Here is a 27,399-nt window from a genome sequence, read left to right as displayed (position 1 = left end):
AACAGTGGATATTAGCAATGTTTAAAAAGTTTTCCCTACTTGGATGAGTGCAAAATGATCTCTTGCCTTTTTCCCCCATTCTCCCTGGAGCTCCTACTTTCCTTTTTTCTCCCACGTGTGTTCTGGCTACTCGGAGCATCCCAGCAAGGCAGGCCATTCCATATGTGCTCAGCAACCCAAGAGAAAATACTGTGAGCCGCATGGGGAGACAGTGTGGGAGTCGGGTGTCCAGGCGGACCTCAGTGGGAGGAGTCTCAGAGGACTCACCCCTTGTGCAGCAGGCGGGGCGTGTGTCCAGGCAGGTGGGTGGGGAGTCACCACACCTCTTCCCGCTGCAGGTCCACACTTATCTCCGAGGCTCTGCCCCACCTCTCCCGTGGGAAGGAGAGCCCACTCCATGCATTGGCTGTTCGCCCTTGGAGAAGTCACATCACTTCTCTGAGCTGTGGTTTCCTCCCCTGTAAAATGGGGACAGTGGCCCTTCCCATGCCTTCCCTGCAGTTCTTGCCAAAATCAGTCACGGATTTGAGAGAGCTTTGTAAACTGTAAAGTTCATGCACAGAGAGGGATGTTTAGGAGGTGCTTGAGAAGGAGAAGTGTTTGGCCCCACGGTCTGTGGCTGTCCAAACAAGGCAGGCTTTTCGCAGGCAAGGCTGGGCCTCGTCTTCCCACCTCTCTTTCTCAGTCCCTAGGGAGAGGCATAAAGCAGACGGGACCTGCAGTGGCTGTGACTCATTGCCGAACCCCGCAGCGGCTTTGGCGGGAAGACGGTCTTCTTTACAGCAGTGACCAATACTCTAAAATGAGTGTCAGACAGGTTGATGGGGAGGGTGGGGACGTGCAGTCCTGTGGCCCCATTGACACCAGACTCGGCAGCGATTTGGAGAGATCTGCTTGGGCCGTTAGGGACACCTCCCCCAACCTCCCCCTTGTATAGAAGTGAAAACCAAGGGCCAGAGAGGGGAAGGGACAGAGTTCTGGGTTTCCAAGCACCTCTGAAGTCATGAAAGATTGTTCACAGAAAAGTCGGGACTGAATCTCGGGATCCCGACTCCCAGTGCAGGTTTCCCCTTGCTCCTTCTGTGCATCTAGAACGTCTTGTTGTCACATGGGAACTGCTTGTAACTTTGGAGGTTTGAAATACCCTAAAGCCTTGGTTTAAAGAAGATAAATTGTTTGTCCAGTCTTGGTTGATGTTTTATAGATTCCCAGACACTCTCACAGCCAGCAGCCCTGTAGGGAGGGGTTCTGCTCGCATTTTACAGATGAGGAAACTGCAGTTTGCAGAGGACGATGGGCCTCCTCCTCTAGGACGCATGCCGATAAAGGACCCGCTGCCCGCCTGACCCTCCACTGCTTTCTCCGTTAGGCTGTCCTCACTGGGGTCGAGTATCGACGGTCTGGGACCACATCTCCACCCCCCCTACACGGCTGTGTTAGGGCCCTCAGCTGTGGTTTTAGGGCATCTCAGCAGGAAACCTTTTCTCTGAGGACAGGATGTTGCTTGGTGGTGTTGCTGGCAAGGACCCCTCTTGATTTAAATCTCACAGCCCAGCTGACGACTCTGTGTGCCCAAGGGTTTTGGCACCCCTCTCCCGATGTCTGGGCTGCATTGCTGGCCTGCAGGCTCTGGAAGCTGGCCAGGGGCTAACAGCTTTTCATGAGTGCGAGGGAAACTGGATTCCTTTTATGAAATTGGTCGATCAGCAGCGTCATGCACTTCTGTTCTGAACTGGTGCACTGGAAGGATCGTCAAATGAAAGCAATCCTAAAGTTGGAGGGGGATGGGGGGGAGAAGCTTAATCCCAGAAGCTCATTACATTGGGACTGAAAGGGGTGCAGGGCTGAGAGCCATCCCACCTCGGGGCCGGCTGATCCTGTGTATGGAGAGCCATCCCACCTAGTGTATGGTGCCCAGAGGCTGCCTGGGACTTGGATCAGATGGGCCGGTGTCCAGATCTCACTTTGCCAAGCAAGGGCTGTGTGGGCCCAGACAATTTCCTTCATCTTGTTGACTTGGATGTATAGGAGCTGGAGACAAACAAGGGTCCCTAGTGAACACCAGCAGCTGAAAAGGTAGAACTTGCTTCAGCCCTGCCCTCTCTGGAGCCAAGATTTAAATGAGTTGAGAAAGAGGGAAGAACTTGGTATCAAGCAGGCTGATCTCTAGGCCCAGCTCTGCCAGGCAAGGACTGTGTGGCCACAAGCAATACACTTCAGCTCAGTGAGATCTAGTCCCCTTTGTGTAAAATGGGGATATTTATCCCAACCTCGCAGGGACTCGGAGATGAGAGAGTTAGAATGAGAAAATGAAAGACCTCTGCATAGTAAGTGCTCATTAAATGGACATCCTCCACTCCACTGATTCCTGGGACAAACTCTAGGAATGCGTATCCCTTCACTCAAAGAATAATAATGTGGTCTCCGGTGTGCTAGGGTGTGTGATGGGCACGGGCCCTGTGCTGCGGGGGGCCAGGGAGGAATGGACATGGCCTCGGGCTCAGTGGGTGTCAGGCCTCCTTCGCTGGGTTCTCGACTCTGGCTGCTCAGTGGACTCACCGGGGAATTTTTTTTTTTAGTATGTTAGGTTCCCCCTCTGCCCCCACTTTTAACAGCTTTACTGGGATATAATTTGTATACCGTGCAGTTCACCCATTGTTAGCGTACAGTTCAATTATTTTCAGTAAATTGATATGGTTATGCAGCCGTCACCAAAGCCCAGTGTTAGAACCCGCCCGTCACGCCACAGATTCCTTTGTGCTCACTTGTAGTCAGGCCCACCCCCAGCCCCAGGGGCGTTTACTTGCTCCCTACTTTTGCCTGCTTTGGAAATTTCATATACGTAGAATTATATAACATGTACGTTTCTGTGTCTCGCTTCTTTCATTTCGCATAATGTTTTTGAGGTTCATCCGTGGAGCATGTATGAGTAGCTTGTTTCTTCGTTCATCTGAGTAGTATTGCCCTGTGTGGATAGGGCACATTTTAGAATCACCTGGGGAGCCTTTAAAAGCCTGATGCCCGGGTCACCCCTCAGAACAATCTTGTTACATCTGATGACCTCGGCATTACGCCCTGTGTGAGCCGTGCAGGTGGTTTCAATGAGCCCTCAAGGTGCACCTAGTTCCCAGTTGGCCCAGTCAGGAATTCAGGGTGGGATATGGCGCCCTCTTGTGGCGGGGACCATTGCTGTCAGAGTAGCCCCGGTCTATGCAGGTGCGGTGACCGTGACCCAGTGAGAGTGCAGCAGGGTGGAGAAGGTGGAGGGTGGCCGTGGCCCAGCGCCGGGGCTCTGCCAGGTGGAAGCCAACGGTGGGGGCGGGTGATGAAGATTGAGGGTGCTGCCGAGTGGGTGCTTCCCGGGGCCCGGGATGGAGAGGGATGAGCAGACAGATGGCCCGTGGGCTTGGAGGAAGTGGAGCTCTGGAAGTCTCTGGGAAGTTTGAGGGAGCTGGGAGGGGGGAGGCGTGGTCAGAACTGGAGGAAGGATGTCAGGATTGAGGGGCCAGGCGCTGGCTCTGTGTGAACGGCTCAAGTGGATTGGAGGTAGGTGTCACTGGAACTGGGGACGAGGAGGTGAGAGACCAGAGTGCTGCGTGACGTCCATATGGGCGTGACAGGCACAGGATGGCGGCAGGGTTTGGGGTAGAGATGAAGGCAGTGAGCAGGGCTGCCTGGGCAACCAGCAGACAGCAGCAGGGGTATTCGGGCCTCTCCCCCCAAGTGCCAGGCCCTGTGGTCTACGGAACTACCTTCACCAAGTTATTTGTTAGGTTCCCAATTCCATGATGCGACTAGCCAGCTAAGCACTCTTAGACGAATCAGTCTCTCCAGGCCTCAGTTTCCCCTTCTACAGGTAAGGGAGTGGGGCCAGTTGACCTCAACGACCTCTCTGAGCTCAAAGAATTTTGGTCTTTGACCCTGTTCCTGCCACTCCTAGGGGTGTGGCCATGAGAATTACTTCGCCTCTTTGTGCCTGAATTCCTTCATCTTGAAAGTGGGGCTCATAAAAACAGTACCTAACTCTTCGGGTGTTGGTGGGGATTAACTGTGTTTAGAAACTTAAAGTGCTGAGAGAAGTGCCTGGCTCATAAGAAGCATCATGCAAAGGTGGCTGTTATTTTTATGATCATCTCGAATCTGTCTCCATAGCCTGCGGCTGCCCCCGCTCAGGAGCCCAGCTGTGTGGCTGCCCTTCCTGCACGCCCTCCAGGCAGGCTCTGAGGCTCCCTGCCCCACTGCTGGTCCTCAGTGATCACAGGGCCTCTGGGGCTGACCTTTCCATATCAGAGACCTCCCCCAAGTGGTGGGACCCTCCAACGCCCTTGATCTGTCCAGCACCGAAAGGGCACCATCTGCAGAGTTCCTCCTCCTGAAAGCACCAGCCCTTTCAGCCCTCCGCAGCCCCTCCTGGCCCTTTGAAGCCTTCCAGGCTTGCCATGTCACTGGCTGTCCCACCCAAGGGGTCTCTGGTCGCCTTCTCTAAAGATACTGCTTTTTCTTATGGAGCAGTCGCTTGGGGGACACTCCTGCAGCGAAGGACAGGGCCGTCGTGCTTGCATCTAATCCAGGAGCCAGCCCTCGTAGGCATCAGCCCCTCCTCTGCAGCCCTAAGTGGGAATGAACTCCTTGGCCTGGCTGGAGAGCCCCTCCGTGGTCCCCCAAGGCCTCCTCCTCCGTCACCTCCAGTCACTTCCCCCTCTGCTGCAGCCCCACCCCCATGCTGGCTTCTCTCTGCAGGAGCATCCTCCCCCACACCTGACCAACCTTCCTCCCCAGGCTGGAAGACACATGCTCTCTCCGTGCTCCCCACACCTCCCTCCACCGCAGGCAGCCCTCCGTACCTGCTCCTTGTCCAGTGCAGCGTGATCCAGCATCTGCTTCTTCCCCCAGCACCCAGCACCACCGGCCGGGGAGCCCCTGTGGACGAGAGCCAGACCAGGCTCTCTGTCCCCTCACCCTGCACGCTGCCTGACACAAGGCCGAACGCTCAGCAAGGATTTCAGTCAGTGGCTCTCTGATCCAGTGGGCCAGCTTCTTGGGGGCAAATGCAGTGATTTCCACTCCGTGGCCCTCAGTCTGCCTGCACCCAGGATGATGGGATGCGGTGGCAGGGGGGGTTGCAGAGAGACCCCTGGCCCTAGCATGAGTCACGGGGGCCGTCGGGGAGGGAGGAACTGGTATAGTCAGCAAGTCACATGCCTACAGAATGCAGCCAAGCTATTCTGTCGTTTCTCAGCTGGGTCTTTTTTTTTTTTGGACGTGGCATTGTTTAGTGGTGGAGATTCTGCCAGAGATCTCGCTGGAACGTTCTGGGCCAGCCACTGGAACCAGCAGTGGCCAGGGACCTGCCTTGTGGTTGCTGCTGGGTAGCAGTGATGTTGGGCATTGGAATGCACGCGTTGTAGTTTGTGTCTGAGTTATTTTTCTTGGCTGTGTCGTCCTGGGATGTTCATTCTGAACTTCAGAATCCTGTCTTACCAGGGTCAGGTAATCGCGTGCTCTAAAGCAGTGGTTCTTGAAGTTCTGTCCTGGACCAGCAGCACTGTGTCATTGTCACCTGGGAACTTGTTAGAAAAGCAGATTTGAGGGCTCTCTCCCCACCCCCACCCCGGCTACCTTGGATCAGACCCTGTGGGGTGGGGCCCAGTCTGCTGAAGTTTTTGAATCCCTGTCTTGGAGGAAAGGGCAGCCTTCAGCTGAGGCCACTGTGCTCCTAGGCCTCCTTTATCTGAGAAACGGGCCAGGCCTCCTGGAAGGCCTGAGGCACCGCTGCTCTCTGTCCTTGGCATCCCTCCAGGCTGCGGGGTCACCTGGGCCACCCACACAGCCCACAGCTGCAGATCTTCCATCGTTAGGAGGCAGGAGGGGGCTCCTGACAGACCAGATTCTAATCCTAATGGTCCTAGGGCCCCATCCTGTGCCCCAACTTTTATCTGAAAACTCGCTAATGCTTTTAGGTGATTGGCTGTCTGCCCCTAGGCTAGAAACATCCTCTCCTTCTCTGGGCCCTTACCTCCAGCCCTGGGAGGGACCTGGCCTTCGAGCCAGCCGGCAGGGATGGCTCCATATCCACCTACCCACACCGACACAGCTATCTGTGGCAGCCTCTTCGGCGTTTGGGGGGCTCCATTATTTCCCAGGGTGTGTGTATATATGATAGGATTTTTGTACAATTTTAATAGCTGCCTGTTTATGTTATTATCTACCGGGGGGAGAGATTACTAGCTCATCAAAACTGCACTTCATTGACATTATTGTTAAGAATGGAAACTTCATTTAAAAAGTGAGACTGTTCAAAGGAAAAAACTAAGCTAGCAGGCACCTGGGTGGTGCACTTAGGTGGTGAAATTATCTCTAGGGCGGTACAGGAGGGACTGAAGCTTGGGAACCACCGGGAGGGATGAAACCCATCCGGCTGCCTGTTCATTTAACAGACGGCAGGGGCTGAGGGGTGGAGGGTAGGACTGGCTTTGCTGCTACTGGTAGTCATAAGCTTTTCCTTGCAGCCCTGGTCCAGTGCAGATATTTAATGGGTCAAGGTCAAGGTCGAGGACTGAACTTGAAGACCTTCAGCCTTCTGAGGCTGAAGCTCCATGGGACAGACTCTAGGGTTCAAGCAACACTTGTTCCTTCCTGCGAGCGTCCCCGGGGAGAGTGCAGCCCCCTAGCAGGTGCTCTGCTGTGCCCATCTCCCACGTGCATGAGAGCCATCCCGTCAGGGCCTGCGGTTTGCAGGGCTCCCGCCATCCCGGTGGCGGTGTTCTATGGCAGTGTGCACACACCTGGGAGGAAACTGAGGGTTCTCTGTCCAGTGGTGGCTGCAGTGACTAGGACTTCTGAAGAAAAAGTACATCTCCAGCCTGGATGCCCTTGGTCTGCCTCAGAGCTTCTGCCCTCAGAAGCTCTCCTCCCTCCACTCCAGAACATGGAGGAGATGGCTGCCCCATCCGTGCTGTGGCAGAAAGACCCTGGGGTCTGGAGGAAGCATCCTCCCTAACACTCCACGCCAGGTCCCCAGAGCTGAGTACCCTACTACCGCACACACCCCAACTCTTAGAAGAAAGGAGTTGCCCTGGACCCTGCTTAGAGAGGACAGGAGGCTTGGCTGCGGGAATGCCGTGCCGAGCACAGGGCTCATCCCGGGCTGGGGAGAGGGACAGTCTTTCAGCTCACTAGGGCTGTGATAGCAGATAAATACACCCCCCTCCCAGGCCACGTGGATCCTGGAGCACAGGGGTGAGTGAGGGCCCAGAAGAAGATCCTAGAGGTCTCTGGGTGGGGGGTCCTGCCGTCCACGGCGAGCTCAGAGCCCTCACCAGGGGACACTTCCTGGGGCTGCCTGCCTAGCCCCTGGGCCTGGTCCCCGAAGCATGACTCTAGCCCTGAAGCAGAACTTTCGGGGTGGGAAAATGGAATTATAACATCATCTCTGCCATTTAGGGGCCAGTGGGGGGACTGCATGCAGGTGATGACATTCAGTCACCCAGAATGGGGCGAGCTCTGTTTTGTAGAGTAGACTTTGCCAAGGTCTCACAGCCACCACTTGGGGGGTGGAGGTGTAAACCCAGGTTTGTGCCCACTCCCGGGGAGAGGAGACCACCAGCCAGGGCCAGAATCCCCACCACAGAAGCAAGGAGGTGGATATATAGACCAACCAACTCATGTCTCAAGGAGCGCTCCTTGCAGTCCCCTGCAATTTTCGCCATGGGATTCCGCTTTAAATTTTTATTATTTTCCCGGATTCTGAAATCTCAGAGCCTAGCTCTGTCCTTCCACACCTGCTCCTGCTGAAGTATCCCAGGATGCTTTGTTTCAGCTGGGCCTCTTAGCTGACAGGGCCTCTTGGAGTGTGCAGGTCCCCAGGGCTATTCTGGTACCTTCTGGCTGTGGTTCTCCCCCCAAAGCCCACCTGCCAGGGTAGGTTAGTGCCAGGGCAACAGGGGCCAAGGAGTGGAGTTGGAAGGTGTGTGGGACCTTCAGAAAATGGCAAATAGCCAGTGTGTAGTGGGAGAAGTGAAGAATGGTGAAGGCCCTGCATGCCTCTACGTTTGGACTTGAACATCAGCAGTAGGGAGCCATGGAAGGCTTTTAAGTAGCAAGTGAGAGATGGTAGCAATCTTCAGCTGACCAGAGTCTGAGAAACCAGCCAGGACATTACTGCAGCAACTCAAAAGAAAACTAATAAGATTGTAGTTATGTTCGTACAGAAAAATTTCAAGTTCTTTTTGTTTTCATTTTTTTTTTGCTTCTTTATTTAAAAATACTCATTTATTGTTGTCTAACTGTAACATCGATATGTACTCAGTGCGGAAAACTTGGAAAACCCAGAAGAGCAAAAAGGAAGGTTAAAAATTGGCCATAACCTAGCCCCTGAAAGGTCATCGTTAACATCAATAGCCAATGTCTGTACAGTTTTCTCAGTGTGTATGAGTGAATACGTATAAACAAATACACATTCTTCCAATAGAAATGGCTTCTTTAATTTAGCAGTCCAGTGACAATGTTCTTCCAGTCCAGCAGGTATTCTCCATCACTGTAACTCATAACAGCCTGTCCACTGGGCCTAGTGACCCCATGAGCTACCCCACCTCTGCCACAGTCTTGTGTGTTTTGGATGGCTTCCCCCCAGTCCTTTTTATCCTTCGGTCTATTCCCTTCCTTCCTATCTTCCAAGAGCTCTGCAAATATGCGGTCCACTGTCAATCTTCTTCATTGCTTTCCAGAGCTCTTTCAGACATTTTTCTTAAGAAATCTTGACCATTTTGAGGAATTTGCGATAGGACAGGAGGTAGATGCATATTCTCTGTTGAAGTTTCTTCCAAGAGCTGCTGAAAAAATTCTACCCTATGGATATGCTAAAAAGTACTCAAGGAAGCTCTCGCTATGGAACATGGAGATGGTTGCCAATCTCTCCTGATTACAAACAACAATGCAGGAAACTCATGCTTGTATTTTTGTGTGAACATCTCTGATTAGTTTCTGACGATAAATTCCTAGAAATAGCGTGAGCACATTTTGGAACCTTTTGTACACGTTGCCAAATTGTCCTCCAGAAAGATCATACCAATTTAGAGTTGCGTAACGGTATATGACAGCACTCATTGCCAACATTATATATTATTCTTTTTTGATCCTTGGCAATTGCTATTTTAATTTGCATTTCTTTGATTACTACTAAGATTGAATTTCTTTTTTACGAGGAGTCTTTCTCATTTCTCTTTCTTCTTTTGTAAATTGGCTGTTCATGTAATTGGCACATTTTCCTATTGGAGTGTTCTTTTTCTTACTGATTTATAAGAACTCTTTATAAGGTAAGGATTTGTCACATTGGTTGCAGATATCTCCTCATGTGTCATGCAACATTCAATTGTGTTTTTTTATGTTACTTGATAATATTGAAAACTTTAGTATTTTATATAGTCAAATTTATTAAGACCATTTTTTTCATTTCTCATTTTGGGCTTGGCATGCTCTTTTCATCCCCCAGATTGTTGTAAATATTCACTTACATTTTCTTCTAGTACTTTTATTGCTTCATTTTTCAATTTATCTGGAATTTTAGCATACAGCCTGAAATATCAAACCTGTATTTCTCCTGGCCCCATAGTCACTCCATAATTCTTCCAACATTTCATTAATATATCTTTCTCTGACACATTTAAAATGCCTGTGCTGGGGGTGCGCCTGGGTGGCTCAGTAGGTTAAGTGTCTGCCTTCGGCTTAGGTCATGATCAAGTCCTAGGATCGAGCCCCACATTGGGCTCCCTGCTCAGTGGGGAGCCTGCTTCTCCCTCTCCCTCTGCTGCTCCCCCTGCTTGTGCTCTTTCACTCTCTCTCAGTTAAATAAATAAAATCTTTTTTAAAAATGCCTATGCTGGGCAGGGGGGATGGGTTAAATGGGAGATGGGTATTCAGGAGGGCACTTGCGATGAGCATGGGTATTGTATGTAAGTGATGAATCCCTAAATTCTACTGAAACTATTATTACACTCTATGTTAACTAATTGGATTTCAAATAAAAACTTGAAAAAATAAAAAATAAAGTAAAATGCCTAGGCTAATTTTTATCTTTAGAAAATAATACACATTTTTTTATACTTGAGACCAGTTCTGTATAATAGACATATAATGGAAGCCACATCTGTGATTTTAAATTTTCTAGTAGCCACATTTTATAAGGTAAAAAGATATAGGTAAAGTTAATTTTCATAATATATTTTATTGAATGCAGTATATCCAAAATATCATTTCAACATGTGACACTAGCCATGTCAAATTCTTAGGAACCAAGGTGGCGAGTGGCCACCATATTGGACAGTGCAGTGTAGGACTCTTCTCAGGTTCTTGTTTCATTTTGTCCTATTGATCTATCTACTCTGGAATTGGCATCTCCATGTTTAAAATATTATTCATGTAGAATACGATTTAATGTGCAGCCCTTCCCTCTTTTGTCACAATGCCTTTATATTCACCAATTTAATTTTTAGAAGTTTGCAAAAATGCAATTTGAATTTTATTTGAATTTTAGTGATTCCAGAATTAATTTGGGGAACATTTGACATCTTTATAATACTGAGTCTATCCATTCATGAACGTAGAACTTCTCTCCATTCAAAAATTTTAACTAGGTCCTCAGTGATCTTTTGTCATTTTCTTCACGCAGATCCTTTCCATTTCATGTCAGGCTTATTTTCAAATATTCCACATTTATTACTGCTTTAGGGAAATGAGATCTATTTTCCTTATTAATATTAAGTTGTTATTGCTGGAATAGAGGAACACTGTCGATCAGTGTATATACATGTTTTGACTGGCCGTATTGAATTCTTATTACTTCTGGTAATTTTTCCTCACTTAATTCCCTTGGTTTTTCTAGGTAGACAACAATACCATCTGGAATGAGAATAAATGTGTTTTCTGTTTTCCACTGTTACAGCATCTATATCTTCATGATTTTTCACTGAGGGGGTACCACATAGTGGTTAGAACCGAATGACTGCTGGGCTCTCTGATTCTAGCTCAGCTCCTTTCCAGCCATGTGACCTTTCCAGCTGTGTAACTTTTCCTTGTCCCTCATAATGGAGACATACGCATATTACCTCGGCTGTTGTAGTAAAATAATTAATACATATAAGGCACTTAGGACTTAGAACAATGACCAAAAAGGCACCCAATATATATTAACTATTAGTAGTGTTATTATTTTTGCCTTATTCACTAAATGTCTTAGAGTTATCCTTAAAAATAGTGATAATAGTGGATATTCTTGTCTTGTTCTTGACTTTAATGAGAATGCTGTTTGTAAGGGATGATGTCTGTTAGAAGAACAGACATTCCTCATCACGTTAAGGGATTTTTTAGTTCTATTTGTTCAGTGTTTGACCAGATACACATGCTGAAGAAGTCAGATATCTTTTTGGAACCTCTAGCAATAGCTATGCATTTTTTTTTCTTTTCTCTATTGGTGTGACAAATTATAGTCCTCAGTTTCCTCATGTTCATTCTGTAACGCGTTCATTCATTTGACATATATTTGAGTGTCTGGTATGTGCTGGACACTGTTCTAGGCACTGTGACACATTGGCAAATGTGTCCCTGCCCTCAAGGAGCTTGTATTCTAGTGTGGGGAGACAGATGATAAAAACGATAAGCAAATAAATCCATAATACATCAGGTAATAATAAGTGCTAGGGTAAAGGGGGTACGATATGCCATATGGGGTGGGGTGAGGCCAAGGAGAGCTTCAAAAATAAGATGACATTTGAGCAAACCACTGAAGGCTGTGAGCGGCAAGTTATAGGATATCTGTGAGAAGAGCATTCCAGACAGAAAGAACAGCATGTGCAAAGGTCCTGATGCTGGAGGTGCTGGAGCCACATCACAGAGACCACTATGGCTGGAACAGAGTGGGTGAGAGGGAATAGAGCTGGGATTTGCAGGAAGGGGGGGCCGATTTCCAGCCCATACAAGACATTTGTGAGGACTTTGGCTTATACTTTGAGTCAGCTGAGAATCTACTGGGTATTTTGTTTTGTTTTGTTTTTATTAGGAAAAATTTCATATGACATAAAATCCACCATTTTAACCATTTTAAAATGTACAATTGAATGGTTTTTGGTATGTACACAATGACATGAACCATAACTCCTGTCTAATTCCAGAGCATTTTTATCACCCCCAAAAGAAATCCCATATCCATTAACATTCGTTTCCCCCTCGTCCCAGCCCAATAGTCACATATCTATTTTTTAGGTCTATGGATTGGCCTATAAAAGATATTGCATAGAAATGGAATCCTAGGGGTGGGAGGTAGAGGAAATGGGTGAAAATGATCAAAAGGTACAAACTTCCGGTTATAAGATAAGTGAATTCTGGGGATATAATATATCCCCATGTATAGCATGATGACTATAGTTAACAATACCGTATTGTGTATTTGAAAGTTGCTAAAGAGAGTAGGTCTTTGAAATTCTCATCACAAGGAAAAAAATTATAACTATGTGAGGTGAACTTGTGGTGGTGATTATTTTGCAAAGTATACATATGTAAAGTCATTATGTTGTATATGTTAAACTTATACAACATCAGTTGAATAATTCTATTGTATCTCGATAAGATTAAAAAAAGGAATCAGGGGGCACCTGGGTGACTCAGTCATTAAGCGTCTGCCTTCGGCTCAGGTCATGATCCTGGGGTCCTGGGATCGAGCCCCCCATCGGGCTCCTTGCTCAACGGGAAGCCTGCTTCTCCCTCTCCCACTCCCCCTGCTTGTGTTCCCTCTCTCTCTGTGTCTCTCTCTGTCAAATAAATAAATAAAATCTTTTTTTTAAAAAAAGGAATCATACAATATATGGCATTTTGTGGCATTTTGAGCCTAACTTATTTGTATATCTTCAAATAAGTTAGGAGGAGTGCCTATTAAAACTTTTGCCCAGGGGAGCCTGGGTGGCTCAGTTGTTAAGCGTCTGCCTTTGGCTCGGGTCATGGTCTCAGAGTGCTGGGATCGAGCCCCGCATCGGGCTCCCTGCTCGGCGGGAAGCCTGCTTCTCCCTCTCCCACTACCCCCCCTGCTTGTGTTCCCTCTCTCGCTGTGTCTCTCTCTGTCAAATAAATAAATAAAATCTTTAAAAAAAAAAAACTTTTGCCCAGTTTTCAACTGCACTGTTTGTTCTTTTGCTATTGAGTTATAAGAGTTCTTTATATATTCTGGATACTAAAACCATCAGATATGATTTGCGGATATTTTCTCCCATCCTGTGGGGTGTCTTTGCACTTTCTTAATGGGTTCTTTGCACAAAAGTTCTCAATTTTGGTGAAGTCCAATTTATTGGTTTTTATTCTTTTGTTTCTTGTGTTTTGGTGTCATATTTAAGAAACCATTGTCTAATTCAAGGTCATGAAGACTTAAAGCTATCTTTCCTTCTAAGAGTGTTATAGTTTTAGTTCTTACTTTTAGGTCTTTGGTCCATTTTGAGTTAATTTTTGTATATGGTGTGAGGTAAGGGTTCACCTGCATTCTTTTGTATGAAGCTATTCAGTTGTTGTAGCACTGTTTGTTGAAAAGACTATTCTCCATTAAGTGGGCTTGGCATCCTTACTGAAAACCAATTGGTCATAATAGTATGGATTTATCTGTGGACTACTGGAGAGTTTTTTTGTTTTGTTTTGTTTTTTTTTTTTTTAAAGATTTTATTTATTTATTTGAGAGAGAGAGAACGAGAGACAGAGAGCACAAGAGGGAAGAGGGCAGAGGGAGAAGCAGACCCCCTGCCGAGCAGGGAGCCCGATGCGGGACTCGATCCCGGGACTCCAGGATCATGACCCGAGCCGAAGGCAGTCGCCTAACCAACTGAGCCACCCAGGCGCCCTACTGGAGAGTTTTTTAAAAGAAAGATTTGGGGGCACCTAGGTGGCTCAGTCGTTAAGCGTCTGCCTTCGGCTCAGGTCATGATCCCAGGGTCCTGGGTTCGAGCCCCACGTCGGGCTCCCTGCTGCGCGGGAAGCCTGCTTCTCCCTCTCCCACTCCCCCTGCTTGTGTTCCCTCTCTCGCTGTGTCTCTCTCTGTCAAATAAATAAAATCTTTAAAAAAATAAATAAATAGGGCGCCTGGGTGGCTCAGTCGGTTAAGCGACTGCCTTCAGCTCAGGTCATGATCCCAGGGTCCTGGGATCGAGTCCCGCGTCGGGCTCCCCCTGCTCTGCGGGGAGCCTGCTTCTCCCTCTGCCTCTACCTGCCACTCACCCTGCTTGTGCTCTCTCTCTCTGTCAAATAAATAAATAAAATCTTTAAAAAATAAATAAATAAATAAAAGAAAGATTTGATCTCTTACATTTTAAAATGATCACCCTGGCTGCTGAGTGGAAGGTGGTGACTTAGACAAGATAATGAAAACCAATCAGATTCTGGATCATTTTTGATGGTAAAACGGACAAAGTAGATTTCTTGATGGAATGTATGTGTGATGTGAAAAAAGTGAGGCACCGAGGGTGGTGCCAAGTTTTCAATATGAGCAACTGGAAGGAATGAATTACTTGAGGAAGAATGTGGAGGAGCAAGTTTTAGGGAGGGAACTCAACAGTTAGTTTAGATATGCCTACTGGGCATCCAGATGGAGAAGTTGACTAGGTAGTCAGATAAATGGATCTGGAATTCACAGTTACATTAAACCATGTTAGCATTCCTGAAATAAACCTGTTTCTGTTATGCTGCATTATTCTTTTAATCAATTTAATTATTTTGTTTTTTTTTCCTGTAAGCACATGTGGTAATAGTTTATATTTTACTCTGATTATGCCACCTCTGATCAGGTTTAGCTGAAGGAGTAATTCTAGTTTTACAGTGTGAATTAGAAAGCTTCCTGTCTTTTTAGATGCCCTGGAATAGTTTATAGAATCTACAAATTAGCTGCTCCTTGAAAATCAAAAGATGAATCTACAAAACCATCCAGGAATTCTGCATCCCCCACCTTACCCTTTTCACAAGTTGTCTTTCCGGCTTCTGCTGAGCTTCTTGATCAGGTTTATACTTCTTGTGTGGATTTTAGTTAACTTACATTTTCCAGAAAAGAGTCCATTTCCTTGAGAGGTTCAAATTTATTAGCATATGTTTGAGTAGCGTTATTTTTCACTTCTGTGTCTTTTGTCAAATGCTCTTTCTCATTACAGATCTGTTTCCCCACTTTCCCCCTTGATTAAACTAGCTCCTTGGCTTTTTTTTATTGATTTAACTGATATTACCATCTTCAATTCAGCATGCAAAAAACGGTCCCATTTTTTATTTTTCCAAATTAAATCAAATCTGAATCAAGTATGCCACCTGCCACCAGATTTGCCGGGGTCATTGTCTTGCCTCTCAAAGCGTCTCCCTCCTCCAATATGGCCAGTAGCCCTGGTGGTTTTTCTGTCACCGAGATGGGCGAGCCTGCATTCTGCAGCCCTTGCCGCCTGTCCCCACTTGCAGTTGACACTGGTCAAACTGGTGACCGCCACTGATCCAGGTCCCTGGACAAACTTCTGGGCATCCTCAAGCTCCTCACTAGGTTCCCAGCCTGCAACTTACCACCCACTGCTTTTCACTTCCATATAGAGCCCCTCCCAGGATGCAGGAACACTTTGTCAGGAGTGATTTGCTCATTTTGCTCGCATGGATCCAGAACCTCTATTGGCTTTTTCTTCTCTGACAGCCACATCCCCAAGAGTCTGAGAGGGTCTCTTTTAGCAACCTGCCCCTAAATGGTGCTCTTGTCTTTTGCAGCCGAGTAGAGGCCATCCTCCTTGGAGGAGACACCTTGGTTAATTCTGGGGGATCCATTTGCCTCCCATTTAAAGAGTACTCCTCCTACCAGACATAAGATCTCTCTCTCACTAAAGAACATACAGCAAAAAACCCAAGTTAAATCTTCAGTGAAAGATCCTGTTACCTTGTTTTTTTAACCCAAGGAACCATCACCTGGATTTTTATTGGCTCTGCTTCTTTTTACCTGCTTTCTAATTTATTTGTTCCTGCTTTTATCCTTATGAATACCTTTCTACTTTATGTTTGCTTGTTTGGCCATCCTTTTTAGTTTCTTGATTCACACACTTATTTTTTACTCTTTTTTAGTTGCTATCAAATGAATTTAAGCCAATAAATTTGTCTTTGATTACAGCTTTGGCCAAATCCTATACATTTAGCTAAACGGTATGCCATCTTCATTATAATGAAACTGTCTATAATTGCATTTTCAGTTTAAAATATTAGGTTTCTACTTCGCTAAGTACATAAAATGCAGTATGAAACATAATGATGCAATATATATTATTAGCTACAGAAATTAGCACTTTATTTACTGCCCATCCCTCATCACCTCTAATTTTGTGTTCTTATAATTTGAGTTTTTATTTGACTTTATTCTTTACATTGTGGATATTCTTTTTCAGTTGTTATTTGAGCTATTAGTTTTATTTTAAAACTATGTTATAATAACTGATTTTAAGATTCAGATCCACATTTATATGGCTTCAGTCTCTATTGACGGATCTTTCATGAGTTGTGTGTTTTGATTTGTCTCTCCACGGCATGAATACAACTTTGAGTCATCTTTGTCAGAAAGGCCATATGGGCTTTATACCTACCATGGTCTTCCACAGATCTCAGTTTCTCTCTGTTACTTCTGCTAGGAAATACAGATTTTTATGATCATAATCTTCCTCAAACCTCTCTAGACATTACATCAGTGTTGTGATGACGTCTGATGCAATCTGGTTTGATTCTTTTGTAGATAAGTCTTCTTTTTTTTTCTTTGCTCTATCCTGGATGCTTGTAGGATTCTTTCCCAATCCTTGGAATTAAAAAAGAAAACACAGCACATGTCGAATGTTAGCCTATTTTGTCTAACATGTGATTACTATTTTTATTTGAAGAATTGAGTGTTCAGATTGCAGAAGTTTTCTTCTATTATATCTTTAGTTATTGCTCTTTTGTTCTGATATCTTTTTTAGAAAAACCAGTAATTCACAGAGTCTCTGTAATTTATTCTCCATATTATTATGTTCTCTCTGGTCATTTTCACCTGAGTCTTTGTCGTCTACATTCTGAGAGGGCATCTCACCCTTGTCGCCCTCTGCAGCACCCATCCGTTTTCTCCAGTGGGGTTCTGCTCTTTCCTGCTTCAGATGCTTCTTAAAATTCTCCTAACTTTATTCATTTCCCGTCATTATTCTCCTAACTCTGCCAGGTCTCTTTTGGTTTTTATCTGTCTTTTATTGCATATTCCACTTCTTACATCTTAGAGCCCAGGTCTTCATAATCTCCTTGAAGTACAAGACAGATGCTACAATTTACTTCTAGCTCCTGTAGCAGATCTTTCTGGAGGCGATGTTCTTGCTGTGTGTGCATTCTTTGTTTGCTTCCTTTCTGTTTCGGGAAGTGTTCATGGGTTCCATGTGTATTTTAGGTCTTCCCTGGGCCTGGTATTTGCCTATAACTGGGTCACTTATCCTGGGCCCCCCTCATCATGTGACTTAGATGCTTTTAGATTCTTCACCTCAGACATTAATCTGGAAGACTGGATGGTGAAATTTCTTATTACCAGCCAGGGACCAGCAGCCGGGGGTGAGGGTCAGAGGGGGGCATTCTGTGCTGTGGGCGTTTCTTCTCTAGTCTGTTGGCACATCGCTCCAGATGTGTAGTGATCCTCCTGGCCTCTCCCCTGTTCTCCTGCCTGCTATGTCTGGGAGATGCCCAGGCCTATCATGGGGAACGCAGGCTTGAATGGGCTTTGCTTGTTCTTGGATCGAAGGGCCCAGCCACTCCAGAAGGCCGTCGGGCTGCACATGAGAGATGGGGGCTCCCTGGGGTAGGCTCTGCACCCCTCCTGTGACCCAGCCTCTCCGCCAGCACTCAATCACTCACCCTCAGAGGCTGGGAAGTCGGTCCTATGAGCATGGCCACCCTCCCTGCAGCACCACACTGCTCTCTCAGGAAGGAAAGCTGTGAGTCAACCTTCAATCTGGTTCCACTGGCGCTGTACCTAGCAGAAATTCCTCAAAGTTGGTGGCATATTGATGGCACTCATTCCTGTTATCCAATGCTGAAGCAGATTCCCCCCTATTTTTATACTCCCTTGGTCCTTTCTGTCACTTTCAGAAGGAGGTAGCTTAGGTGGGAGTTGGACATCTGTGCTCAGCTTTACCATCTTTCCCAAAAGTTTCATAGTTAACATCGTTCCCCATACTTTGTACTTTGGCATACAGATATATGACAGTTCCTGAGCCTCTCCTTTTCTGTGATTCCTCCTGTATCCCAGCCCTCATCATATCTGCTGCTATAGTTTCTCCCGGGCACTTTTCCTGTCCCTCTCAAATGTCGGTAGCATCCTCTCAATCAGACGAGGAATTCTGTCAAACGTGGTACTGCTAGTCTTGGAGCAGTGAGCGCTGCTCCTTGCCGGGGGCTCGGCATCTGGCATCGTAAGCCACATCCTGGCTTTTAGCAATATTGATGGAATTTCCACACATCCTCCTTTCTCTGCCAAAGTGATGACCTTCAAGTGCAAACAGAGAAGAAAGCGTCCCTCTGCCCCCAAGTCCACAGTCTCCTTCCGAAGCCTTGCGTTTCACTGGAGAACCATTTCAGATTCCTTCTGGCATACCCCGGCCCTCCCGCGTGAATCAGCAGACGTGGGCAGCCGGCGGCGAGGGAAGGGGTTGCAGAGCCCCCCCCCCCCCCCCCCCCGCCCATCCCTGCTTGGCTGCCCACCCCAGGAAGACAGCACATCACACAATTTGCCATATCAAGTCTGTGAACAGCTGCCTCCCTACCCTTCGTGGGGAGTCACCAAGCACCACACATCTGTTCCTTCCGGGGCTGGCGACAAGATTCCTCCCACCGCGATGCCTGTGAAGTCCCTTCGGGGTTTCATGGGGCATGGAATAGCATTCTCCTGCAGGAAGCCCGTGACCAGCCTTCGTGAGAGTACACACCCATGGAGGTTAGTTTCGCATCGTGTTTCCTCCACCTCCCCTTCTTGGCTGATAATAAATGCAACCGTTCATGGGACCTTAGCCGTGCTGGACATGCAGCATGCATTCGCTTCTTTTAACCTGCCTCATGGTGTGAAGATAAGTTGTGGTTACGCCCGTTTTACAGAAAAGAGAAGCTCTCAGGGAGTTTCCTTGCTCCCTGCAAGTGGCCCAGCCAGCGGGGGCAGAGCCAGTGTTCTCGTCTGGAGCCACCTGACTCCAGTGTGAGCTCCTGCCCTCTCCCACCACCTTCCTACAGGGGCAGATAGAACCACGGGCTCTTTCTTGTAGGTTTAGAGTGGGTATCTGCAACTGTGGGCCCCTGGGCCAAATCCAGCTCTCTGTTTTTATAAATAAAGTTTTATTGGAACACAGCCATAGCCAGTCCTTTGCACATTGTCTAGGGTTGCTTTTGCAACCTAAAGACAGAGTTAAGTAGTTGTGACAGAGACTGGCCTGCAGAACCTAAAATATTTATTGTCTGGCCCTTTACAGACAAAGTTTGCTGACCCCTGGTTTACAGCACGGGCTGTGGAAAGAGACCTAAAGTTAAATGCCTGGTTCCCTACTTCTCAGCTGTGTGACCCAGGGCAAGTGACTCAACATCTCTGAATCTCATTTTACTTACCCATTAACTGGTCAAAATTATACCTTTTGAGTTTATACCCAGCAGTCAAGAGGAGTGAGATGACACATGGTGCAGGCTCTGCTGAGGAGGGATGCCCAGTAACTGAGAGCTGTCATAATTACCTCTCTCACTATCCCAGAAGTGCAGCAGTCTCCACCTTTTCTCTGTGGCTTCCTTTCTGGAACATTCTGGCATTTTTGTCTAAGAACCCTTCATCTTTTCTGATACCCTGTGATACAGATGAAACACAGATGCTTCTCAAGCTTCCCCAGAAGGCTGGGCAGCAGGTATCAGTGGCCCTCACATCTGGCCAATGAACAGGGACAGGGCACTCTTGGTCTTGTTCGTTCATTCAGCCAGTGTTCACTGAGCCAGGCCGCTGTCCCGGAACCTGACAGGCACTGAGACAGGGCCTCGGGCTTTCTTGGAGCTCTCAGCCCAGGGGCAGATGGACGGGTTAGTAGGTTATGACAATAACCACAGTCCCAGTACCTCCAGATTCCGGTCCCCTTTGGAAAATTCCCCTTGCACGGTGCACAGTGAATACCTGTTCCCTGGAGTTGCTGGATACTGCTCTTAGGAAGAGACATTATAAAAACTGCTTAGCTTCGCACAGCATCCGGCCCCACTCCCGGGCTGCTGGCCTGCTCAGCACTTTGATGCCGTGTCCACCCCAGGACGCGGTCGGCTCACCTGACCCGCCAGCTCCCTCCCAGGGCACACACTCAGCACCTCTCCAGGCTGAGGCTGGCTCCGCCAGCCCTGAGGCAGGGCAAGGGCAGACTGTCTTTCCTGACCTTGGAGGAGCTGTTGATCTTAGCTCCGTTCTATCAGTCTGTGAGGCTGACATTCTTTCCTGGCCACCCGTACTAGGTCAAAGGAGACCTCGTGCTGTGTGCTGTTTTGGGGGTGTTGATGACCCAAAAAACTTCCCAGTTCTTCTAGAACAGGGTCAAGAAAGCATGGACCAGGTGGCACCTGGGTGGCTCAGTCGTTAAGCGTCTGCCTTCAGCTCAGGTCATGATCCCAGGGTCCTGGGATCGAGCCCCGCATTGGGCTCCCTGCTCCGCGGGAGGCCTGCTTCTCCCTCTGCTGCTCCCCTTGCTTGTGCTCCCTCTCTCCCTGCCTCTCTCTCTGTCAAATAAATAAATAAAATCTTTAAAAAAAAAAAAAAGAAAGAAAGAAAGCATGGACCAGAGAGGGAAGAGCATTCAGGTGCAGCTCATTGGAAAATCCCAAAGGACTTCATGGAGGAAGGGCTGTTTGCAGTGGGGCTTAAAGCAGCAAGCAGGACTTTTTGACAGAGAAGAGCAGAGGTCAAGAACTTAAAGTGATTAGTGTATGTGCTTGGTGGTAAAAATGAATTATAAAGGTATAGGATAAAATGTGAGGTGAAAAAAAATCAGGATATAAAATTGTTGACGCTTTGATGACTTCTACCAAAAAGACCTGTTGTACCAGTTAAGGGCCTAACAGGGAACAGACGGCATATTCAGAGGACTGAGGTGAGGAAAGTTTACTTTAGAAGAAGTACTTTGGGCAGGACCACAGGAACCAACTAGAGCTAATGCAGCACCAGAGACTTGTGACCCCCATGTGCCCTGGAAGACAAGGGGAGGGAGTGATCACTGGAGGACAAGGGGAGGGACCACTTGCCCAGGGCGGGTGTTCTCTCCTCCCACCCTCTGACTCCAGCTGGGGCCTCTGGTTGGCCCAGCCCATCTGGAAGTCAGAGGACAGGGAGCTCAAGTGACAGTCCATAGAGGTCACATTCCAGAAACAGAGTAGCAGAGACTGGCTTGGGGGTGTGGGGAAGGGCAACCAACCCAAGAAATTGTACTAGTTGGCTTAGTGTGTTGGGAATATGAGTAGTTGTATCTTACCCTCCTTTTCTCAGACTTGAGGTGACGTGTAGAAGTCACTTTGCAGAGTTTAAAGTCTCTGAGTGGAAAGCGCCTAAGTGGTCTGAGCCAGCACGAGGGTCCTACCGCTGAAGAACCCCAAAGCAAGCGGGTGCCTTTCTCCAGCAGCCGTGAGCTCTCAGCACCGGAGGCCCGTCATCTAAGTTCTGGCTTCCAAAGTGCTGGTTTGGGCTGAGTCAGCACACACGTGGGCGAGCCTGACCTGGGTCAGGTTCCCCAGGAAAGGGACTCAAGACTGCAGGAGGCTTACTGGGGAACGCCCACGGGAGGGAGAGCCCTGGACACAAAATGCAGTGGTAACAGAGGCCTCAGCGGAACCCAGGGGGAGCTCTGGAGCTGAGCTGGCCCTTCAGGGATGTCCCAAATCAGGCATGAAGACTGGGCCAGTCACCGGTGTGGGCTGCCCTGGGGAGGGGTGTGATCTTGGACAAGGCCGCCCCTTTGAGTCAAGGCCAATCCCCGAGAGAGACACACAGCTGTTAGTAGCCAACACTCCCAGCAGCTGGGAGGATGGAAGGTTCTGGCAACACAGCACAGTATCTGTTATAGGGCCCTTGGGAATGAAGGAGTCTAGACTAGCGGGCCCGGTAAGCCCAGGACAGCTGAAAGGGCCCCACTTGGCCAGTAGTCCCCAAATGTGGCTGTATAACGAAGACCCCAGGGTGCTTTATGCAGACACATTCCTGTCTCCCTCCCTACCCCCCCATGCCAGGGTTAGAATCTCTTGGGTGGGACCCGGGAATCCGCATTTCTACAAAGCTCCCAGGGAGGCGCGTTGCACAAGCAGGCCTGTGGCCACACTCCTAAGAACTCTGAAGCCGAGTGTGGCTGACGTCAGGGAAGATTTCCAGGCCTGGGCAATGTTTGCTGAGCAGCTGCTCTGCACCAAGCCCTGTGCCAGGTGCTGGAACGTCAAGGAACCGGGCCGGGCATGCTTCGGGAAAGGGGCCTGGAAGGGCTACAGCTCGGGGCTCTCGTGGGGCTATGGTTCTGTTGCTGCTATTAAAGACGAGGCTCTGGGCAGCATCGATGAGGGAGGCCGGAAGCTGGGTTTGAATCCAGCTCTGCCCCTAGACAGCTCTGTGACTTGGGGCAAGTCCCTGCCCCTCTCCAGACCTCAGTTTCCCCTGCTGTCCGGTGAGGGCTAGTGGGTCAGTGTGTCGGGGATGTGGGCAGTGGGCCTGCTGGCCAGAGGCGTCCCTTTGTAGTGACCTCAGGCAGGTGCCTCCTCCTTGTCACCTTCTGATCTCGATGCCCTGTCCCTTGGATGTGCCCAGCTCTGCCTTCTTCTCTCTCCCAAACGTCCTGATTGCTCGCTTTGTGTCTCACACGGATACCTGGAGAGGCCCCAGCACGGTCACAACCTTCAGGCCTCCCAGTCTGGGGTGGGACACTCAGGTAAATGAGCCCTTCTTGGGTCCTGTCACCGTGGGAACCACCCTGAGGGGCAGTGCCGCCCCCAAGCCCTCTTCTCCCTGCGTCTATCCTCCTGGATTCAGGGGGGCAGAAAAACACGAGTTTGAATCTCGGCCCGGCGGCTTACTGACTAAAGCCACTTAACCTTCCAAGCCCCCCATCTATAAAAATGGTATCTGCTTTATAAAGTTGTTGAGAGGATGCTGTGCACTCCAGAGTCATCCTGCCGAGCCCCCGAGCCTGCTTGCTCCCCGAGGGCTGGGAGTGAGGGGCGGGAGGGGGAAGGCAGAGGGGTGCCTTCTCTTCCTCTCCCGCCCACACGGCCAATCTGCAGGCTGGGAGGAGGGAGGGAGGCCGCGTAGACAAAGGAGGAAGGCTTCAAATGCGAGGGCCATAGGACATCCGGGCAGATTACTGAGCGGAGGACAAAGAACCCACTTTGGAATATAGGACTGGAAGGAAATTTGCACGTGAGAAGGGCAGAGATGCCCTAGGGTCTCTGAGGAGTCCTTCAGCTCCACCTTGCAGTGAGAGGGTGGACACGGATCCATGCCTTAGCCAGCTTCCTGAGCTGCCTGGAGCTGTCCCGTTTCTGCAGGGTGAGACTATGTTACGGCTGGGCTGCCCTTGACATCTGCGCCCTCGTAACTGGAGTAGAGGCTCGAGAACCTGAGATATTCCTCAGGGTTCCAGCTGTGTCTTCTGTCTCTCCATCTGAGGCTGAAATACCTACTATAGCAAACCCGTCTCTGCTTGCATACCAGCAGTGACGGGAAGCTCACTCTCCTGCCACAGAAATTCCTTCCGTCCTTGTTAGAAAGTTCTGCCTCTGAGAGAGCCGAAAGCTACTTCCTGGTGGCTTCCCACACTGGTCCTGGCCATTCCCTGGGGGCCACACTGGTCCCCTAGTCTCGGTGACAGCTCCTCGGGGTATGCAGGTGGGACTTGCTGGCCCTGCGGCCCCCTCCCCATCGCCTCTGCAGCTCCTCAGGTGCTGGGGAGCAGGGGAGGAGCTCACTCTGCGTTCTGCTTCCTCCGGCGCTCTCCAGTGAGGTTTCGCTAACGTCCCTCCTCCTAGCTGGATGACATCCCTGTTTGTTTAATATCTAAACATTTCTGTAACTGTTGGTCTGGGTCCCACAAGCCTGCTGCCATTAGAGTGATGGGCGCTTTGTCACAGGAAAGAAGCCAGGCTCCGATGGCTGATTTCTTTCCCCCACAGCTCAGCGTGGTCTGACTTCACGGAGCTAACAGAGCAGCAGAAATGGCAGAAGAAGGGAGGACTGCTGGCTGGGGCTGCACGCATATCCAAGCAGCGTACTTGGGCCTGGTCCCGCTTCCTCAGGCAGCCCGGGGCTGGGCGCCGGGGGTCCCAGAGGGAGGGTGTGTGGACTCTCAGGGCAGTTTCTGGTTGGCCTGAGAGAGCGGCCTTGAGCACCGGACCATGCGGTTTAAAGGAGGGGTCACCACCAGCTTGGGCATGAGGGAAGGCTTCCCGTGGGAGGGGGTGTTTGAGGAGGTGTGGGATTTTAAAGTCAGAGCCGATTTATAAGTTTCCTATTCTGCTGTAACAAAACATCACAAACAATTTGTTATGTTACAGTAACAAACCTTGGAAGTTCAAAATCAGTCTCACTAGGGCAAAATCAAGGTATGGGCAGGACTGGTGCATTCTGGAGGCTCGAGGGGAGAATCTGCTCCTTCGCCTTTTCCAGCTGCTAGAGGTCAGCTTCACTGCTTGGCTCATGGCCCCGTCCTCCACCTTCACAACCCGCCGTGTGGTTTTGTCACACGCATCTCTCTCAGACCCCTGCCGCTGTTGTCTGGTCTCCTTCTGGGACTGCCTCCCTCTTCCCCTTACGAAGACCCCTGGGATTACACTGGGCCCACCTAGATAATCTAAAACAATTTCCACACTTCAAGACCCTTCACTTAATCCCATCTGCAGAATGCCCTTTGCCATGTGAGGTAAAGGATTCCAGGAAGGAGGATGTGTGCATCTTTGGGGAGGGGACTTTCTTCTATCACACTTATTCTTTGGAATTTCTGAAACTGTGCAAGGCTGGATGGTGGGAAGAGGAGCTTGAGAGCCAGAGAACCCTGGTTCCGTGAGTCATCTGTCCCTTCTCCCAGCCCGTGCTGGTTGGTCTAGGGTGTGCTGTCGCCCTGCAAGGTGTGGTTCTGGGAGATGGGCCCCCAAGGAGGTCGTGGGGCACCAGGGCAGAGGAGCGTGGCCTGCAGGCTCTCCCCCTCCCTCTGATGGACTGCTGTAACACGGCGATGGCGGCGGCTGCAAGGCAGGAGGGAGATGTCTTGGGGGGATCTTGGGTACCGGAGCCTGTCACTGGCCAACTCTGCCAGTTGGGCTCCCTGTTCCCAGGCACAGTGTGGACTGGTCAGACGTCCACGGACCGCTGTCCTAAGGGTCTGATGTGAGTGGTTAGGCAGGCTCAGGTCACAGGTCCCCATACCCCGTGCCATAGTGAGGACAGCAGGGAACTGCCCCCGGGAACTCTACGTGCCCCCTGTCCCCCAGGAGTGCCCACAGGGCCAGTCCCCTTGTCACGGGCTGCGTTTTCAGGCTGAGGCTTGCAGGCCAGTGCTGGGCGTTTGGCCCACCCCTGCAACACCTTCTCAAATGGTCTCAGCGTGAACTCTTTCAGCCTCAGAATATGTACCCTCTGCATCAAGCCCAGATGGATGTGGTGCCACCTGTGTGCATCCTTCATTCTCTCCTCTGTCTCATAGTTTTGAGCACCTACTGCATGCAGGCACCGTGCCAGATCCAGGAAATCAAACAGCCCTTACCTCGCGGGGCTGCCGTGTTAGTTAGGGAGCAGACGTGACAGCCCCAGTTCTCACGGGTCAGCTCTTTGGGGGCCAGCTCGAAGTCAGCAGCCTGGACTGCTGAGCCTGCCCCGGAGGCCCATGAGGCCGGCGGCCCCACCTAGGTCCCCGCATCTCTCACAACTTGGCAGCTCCTGATCCTGCACTTGCTGTCCTGCTCTTGGTAATGCTGGGGAAGTGAGAAACACTGTTATTTGGGACAGACAAGGGGCTGTCAAGTAGAGGGAAACTTTAGCAGGGTGACAGCCCAGGTAAGAGGCAGGACAGGAAGCCCGACTGCTCCACAGGATCGTGGTTTGGACCAGCAAGGGGCCGGGTCCCGGGAGGCCCCAAATGTCTTTGTTTCCATGGCTGCCACGACAAATGCCCAGCAACTGCATGCCTTAAAGCAGCAGAAATCCCTTCTCTTACACTTCTGGAGCCAAGGGTCTGCCATCAGGTGGCAGCAGGGCCCGGCTCCCTCTGCTGGCCCCCTGGGAGGGTCCTTCCTGGCCTCTTCTGGCCCCTGGCTTGTGGCTTCACCTTTCCAGTGTCTGCCTCTGTCATCACGTGCCTTGTCCCTCACGTCTGTGTGTCCCGAATCTCTCTCCGCCTTTCTGTCATTGGATTGAGGGCCCACCCAGGTAGTCCAGGATGATCTCATCTCAAGGGCCTTAAATTGATCACATCTGCAAAGATGCTCTTTCCAAATCAGGTCACATTCACAGATTCTGATGGCGAGGACTTGGACATACCTCTGTGGGGGTCACCTTTGGCTCTGCCGGGTGAGCACACAGGTGTCCCCCACACACGTGTGGTCTTCACATGGACACGGCTGCATATATGCCCACAGGTGTTACCCTGTGCAAATGCCCCATGGTTGCAGTAGAGTTAATACATGTTCACTTGTGTACTTGCCCTTGTAAAAAAAACTTTCGCTTGTGTTCAACTCTGGTTATAGCTTATTAAGAGCTTACATTTGTAGAAATCTGAAAGCTAGATGGCTCTGTTTTTTTTAAAGGAATGCTTTCTTCAATGAATGTTCATCAGGTTTAGAAAAGTGAAAATACAGCCACATGGAACATGGGAATTTAAGTGCATGTCAGAGATGCAGAGGGGTACTTCAAAAAGACAGAGCAGGGGCAGGTGGAATTTTGAAACACTTGTTTTCCTGGAACCACATGCATTGGTGATGAGAGAAAACTCCCTTCTCTTGCATCCCAACCAGTTTCTCCTTGCACACCTCTGATGACAGGGAGCTCACTACTTATCAAAGCAGCCTTCTCCATCACTAGAAAGTACTTTTGGCTTTGGGCCGAAGTTTGCTTTCCTGAACCATTTGCCTGTGGGTCCCTCCTCTGCCATGGGGGTGCCCAGAACCAGGTGCCCTCTCCTCCACATGAGAGCCCTTCAGAGTTTAAACCCAGCCATCACTTCCTGCGTTGGTCTTCTCTTCTGCAGGCTAATTTTTTAATTAGCTTAAATTAATGGTGGTTCCTGGGGAGCTCCAGCCCCAGTAAAAGTGACCTGAATTATTCAAAGATTTGAGTGTTTCAAATGCCTGTTTATCCTAATTAGCATCTTAACTACAGCGGTGCCCTCT

The 27,399-nt window shown here is 49.3% G+C and overlaps 1 protein-coding gene across 1 annotated transcript in view; it reads left to right on the top strand.

The window, feature by feature from the left end:
• The window catches only part of GABBR2 (gamma-aminobutyric acid type B receptor subunit 2), a 230,607-nt gene that overhangs the window by 30,211 nt on the left and 172,997 nt on the right, over positions 1 to 27,399 (top strand). The window lies entirely within an intron of this gene.

The sequence above is a fragment of the Neomonachus schauinslandi genome, chromosome 13, assembly GCF_002201575.2.
Source record: "Neomonachus schauinslandi chromosome 13, ASM220157v2, whole genome shotgun sequence".
Classification (NCBI taxonomy): domain Eukaryota; kingdom Metazoa; phylum Chordata; class Mammalia; order Carnivora; family Phocidae; genus Neomonachus; species Neomonachus schauinslandi.
This window is presented reverse-complemented; position numbering and strand designations above follow the sequence as displayed.